General features: G+C 50.3%; 1 pseudogene; it reads right to left on the bottom strand.

Annotated features, from left to right (window-relative positions):
- Positions 1 to 3770: 3770 nt before the first annotated feature.
- LOC126435164 (large subunit ribosomal RNA) overlaps positions 3771 to 4962 on the bottom strand; it is a 3437-nt pseudogene continuing 2245 nt past the window's right edge.

Here is a 4962-nt window from a genome sequence, read left to right as displayed (position 1 = left end):
GGCAACAGAACTTCCATCAGAACATTAGCGGTCTCTTCCCATGTCTTAGTGCACCGCCCATTTTCCAGCTGCAGAGTAGACAGCATCGTGGGAGATCTGATCTTCTCTCTGACAAGCTTGTACGGGACCCCCCAGGGGTCCAATCCCAGCTGCTCATTTACGAAGTTCTGCCATGACTGCCGTCTTAGACGTTGTACGGACTCCTGGTATCGAGCCTTGAGGCGACGGTAAATCCTTAAGTGGTACTGTCTTTCTTCTTGTGTGAAGCCCCTTTGGTAATTGCTTCTTGCCCGCCTGACAGATCGCCTGAGCTCACTCAGCTCTGGGGACCATGGAGTAGCCTGTTTGCGAACAAACCTTGCCACCCGAGGAACGGACGTAGCAATAGCCGCCTCAATGGATGCCACTAATTCGTCTACCACTTCATCCACATTATGTATCGCCTCCTCTGATCCAAACCCTGGAGGACGAAACTCCTGTGCCAGCCGGTTCCAATCCGTCTTTCGATAATTATAACGCTCTTCCCAGTCCCCAAGAACTTCTTCAACTTCCATATTGTAATCAAAGAAAATACAATTATGGTCACTAACAGTAAGATTACTTACAACTCTCCAGTTTCTGATGTGCGGTGCTGCACTTTGAGATGCAAGCGTAACATCTATATTGGAAACAGCGCCCTCCCTTCCTGAAAAGGTAGGCGGAAAACCAGGTTGGTTTATAACATCTAATTGCATCTGCATTATGAGATTCTCCAACTCAACACCCCGCTCATCCTGTTCCACACTAAACCACAATGGGGACTTTGCATTAGCGTCCATACATACAATAACCGGCTTTCCTTGTAACATTCTTAAGATCCAATCCAACTGATTGAGAAATCCCATGATATGGTGTCTAAATTGACAATATATATTAACAAAAAATACTAAATGTGACATCAAGTTGAGTTCAACAACAATTACGTGATCATTACAGAATTGTGTTAACACAGTTGTTCTAATCAGCTTATTCAGAACTACAACAGCGCTCATAGGATTCTCACCGGAGAATACCACTTGCGCAGTTGCAGGAAATCCAGGAATCCGACCAGCACAGGAGGCAGGTTCTTGAATTACTAAAATGTCTAACATGTCATCTTCCGCAATCCTTCTCAACTCTTGCGTAACCAAATGGCTACGCATTGCGTTTATCTGTAATACCTTGAAACTCCCCATCACCCAGGGGGGTAAAAAACATGCAGGCGACTGGCGGGCCAAGGTTTCGAGAGATCTGCAACGTTTCTACCGTACATTTTGACCATGTCTCGGTATATTTTTTCGAGATCGAATTTACGGCCCCGCCTAGCAAATACCTGCTCCACCAGTTCCTTTAAATCATCAGATTGCGATGGAATATTAGCCACTTGCAAACTTATACAATCCACGTCCTCCAAGGCTGGATAAGTGATGTCTTGGCCATATCTATGTCCAGTCCGAACAAGCTGCCTCAGTGCAACAGTTAGCAATACCGGCTCCTCAAGCCTGGTTAACCGCAACTTATGTTCAAAATCATTATACACGTCTCCAGGACCAACTGCATTATACGAAGTGCTTGCACCATTCAACTTTGCACTATTTACAGTATTCACATTAGATCTACAGCTACTACCATCACCACCACCATCTTCAGTAGGGACTGTACTCGACTTTACACTATTTACACTATGTACATTTGATCTGCAACTACTACCACCACCACCACTACCACCACCACCGTCTTCATTAGGGACTGTACTCGCATCTCGATCTGTACACTGTGAGTCTTGCTTCACCGGCTCCTCCATCTTGGTTCTTGACAGTCGACTAGTTAGCCGACCTATCGCCGTCTCCAAGTCGACATCCGTCTGGATGCCGACGTCAACCATCGATCCTCCAGTGGCGCCCGGAACTTCTTCTGGGCTGTACAGTGTACCTGTGGACAGAGCCTTACTAATTAACTTACCCCGTTCCGCGTCCCTTTTAATTTTACTCGGAGATTTCTTTTTCGGCGCCTTAAGGGTCGCCATAATCAGTCCGCTGAATTATTCTGTCAAGGAACATGCGGTAGGTAGGGCAGTTTTTAGGTCCACCACACTTTCTTCCCCGCTTCTTACACGGTATACAGACCTGGGGTTTGTCCTTATTAGGACAGGCCTTCCTTTCATGCCCCACCTGCCCACAATGGGCACACAAGGCATGTTCTTCCTGACAGTACTTATTTGTATGATTCAAGTCTTGGCACTTGGTGCAACGCGGCACCGCCAAGTAATCTTTGATATTTAACGCGGAGTACCCGACATACAACCTGCCAATTCTTGTAAGAGGTTTCCACAGTTCTGGTGAAACTTCCACCACATGGTGAACTGTAAGTTTCTCCCTGGGTCCCACTTTAAACCTGAGTCTGAACTGGCTATCGAAATCCTCCCTTGTCATGGTCATGTCAAAGTTCTGCACGTATATGGAATCTAACAAGCTGTCTGCACTCATATATGTCGGGACATCGTATAGGCACATCAAAGGCCTTCGCCTCCTAGGCGGTTCGCATTTTACCTTCTCAGTTAAATGAGGATTTGTCATAATGCGCTGACTGTCTTCTTGAGTTGCTGTTTCCACGATCAGTACATTTTTTGCAGTTCTGACGGTATTAATTTTAATCTTGTCTCGCTTGGGGTCTATGCACTTCTCAAATGCAGTCTTGACTGCTCGAATATCCTCCCCATCTTTTGGCTTGATAAACACCGTTGGAACAACCTTCTTAATATTTTCCTGTATTGTCTCTTTTGCCGTTGGCGCCTTGACCACAGGGGTACTCGCGACCGCGGCATAAGATTTGGCAACTGGTGGCTGACTCCTGAGACGTTCATTTTCCTTTTGCAACTCTATCAGTCTCCCCTCTAACTGGGAATGAGCCATTGCCCACCTGGCAACACAATCCCGAATATTATTGATCGCCTGATTACTAATTTTGCCATTCTTTACACTGGAATCCAGTAACTTTAGGAATCGAGCATGACGCTCGGCTACTGATGAAACATCATCGTAAATCGAATCGCCTTCAAACGCATGGTCACTCTCTACTTGTTCAGCCATATTGACGAAATGAAGAGAGTGAAAAGGAGGCCCGTCTCTTTCCCCGGACCGGCCTCTCTGGCATGGGGGGAGGCTAAATGCAGCTCGCTCACCGGTCACGCCCCTCGACCAAGAGCTCTCTACAACTGAGCTGCTAGGTTTAGCGCGCCGTGGGTACAGCGCACTAGTCCTCTTCAATGGCTGCATCATCGAAGTTTTCTCCCGCTCCCTTACCGGCGAATGCCACCCGCATTCCGGGAGAGCGGATTCACTCCCCGTCCTTCGCCCCCTACTAGGCCGAGTTCCCACCAAAAGGCTAAAGACCCGGTCCTACTCAGGTGCCGGGCCGGTCCCCCAGACGTTCGGGGGTCTGGACCCATCTAACCTAACCGGGGACATGTCACCACGCCCCGGCTTGGCGGATCATGCCCCGGAATTCCAGGGGCAGGGCGGGTGACCTTCGCCGACTTAGGCCAGGATCCCGCCGCGACAAATGCAGCCACCGGAACCGGTGTGCAAGTTGTTCAGCACACCGTCGCGCCCCTGCCCTTCGGTCGCCCGAAGGCTTAACAGCTGCACCTCGAGAAGGCGGGCAGGGACACTTGGGAAGGAGAGGCTAAGATGTTCGAGTCGCATCCTTCCCCTGCTGCCTATTACCAACCATGAGCCCACACAAATCGGGGCACATAGCATGAGACAGCCGCAGCTAGTAGATAGGGACAGCGGGAATCTCGTTAATCCATTCATGCGCGTCACTAATTAGATGACGAGGCATTTGGCTACCAACAGCCGTCTTTATTCAAAATAATTTGAATAACACAAAATATATACATATATAGTACGTGGCAGGTGTTTGACGCCATGTCCGCCACCGAGGTGGGGACTTACAGGGCGGTACCACAAAATACAAGTATAAAACTAACATACACATATACATATATATCAGTGCGGAAGAACAGCAACAAAACACAAAATAAAGACACAAAGAAGGAAGAACAAAGACGGTTTATTCCTCCTGTGGATAGGCCCCAGGAGTCAAGGCGAAGAAAAATAACCAGCAGCCTAGCCGACGCCGACACGCTGCTTCGGGCTAGGAGCCGTCATACGCTCGAAAATCTTGTAACTTTTGCAGCAGCTCTGTAGTGTTCTTGTGCTCAGCACCGCCAGTTCTCGGGGTCGGAAGCCTAAGGCGGCGAGATCCCTCGCCGACGCTGGAGACCATACACCCCTCCAGTTCAACGTCGCGGTCATAGTTACTCCCGCCGTTTACCCGCGCTTGCTTGAATTTCTTCACGTTGACATTCAGAGCACTGGGCAGAAATCACATTGCGTCAACACCCGCTAGGGCCATCGCAATGCTTTGTTTTAATTAGACAGTCGGATTCCCCCAGTCCGTGCCAGTTCTGAGTTGATCGTTGAATGGCGGCCGAAGAGAATCCGCGCACCCGCGCGCCCCCGGAGGAGCACGCTAAGGCGGACGCGGCCTCGCAGCAAGGAAGATCCGTGGGAGGCCAAGGCACGGGACCGAGCTCGGATCCTGCACGCAGGTTGAAGCACCGGGGCGCGAACGCCGCGCAGGCGCGCGCATCCTGCACCGCCGGCCAGCACGAGGCCAACCAACGGCGAGAGCAGACCACGCCCGCGCTAAACGCCCGCACTTACCGGCACCCCTACGGCACTCACCTCGCCCAGGCCCGGCACGTTAGCGCTGACCCACTTCCCGACCAAGCCCGACACGCCCCGATCCTCAGAGCCAATCCTTATCCCGAAGTTACGGATCCAATTTGCCGACTTCCCTTACCTACATTATTCTATCGACTAGAGGCTCTTCACCTTGGAGACCTGCTGCGGATATGGGTACGAACCGGCGCGACAC

Source organism: Schistocerca serialis, unplaced genomic scaffold (genome assembly GCF_023864345.2).
Source record: "Schistocerca serialis cubense isolate TAMUIC-IGC-003099 unplaced genomic scaffold, iqSchSeri2.2 HiC_scaffold_1196, whole genome shotgun sequence".
Taxonomy (NCBI): domain Eukaryota; kingdom Metazoa; phylum Arthropoda; class Insecta; order Orthoptera; family Acrididae; genus Schistocerca; species Schistocerca serialis.
This window is presented reverse-complemented; position numbering and strand designations above follow the sequence as displayed.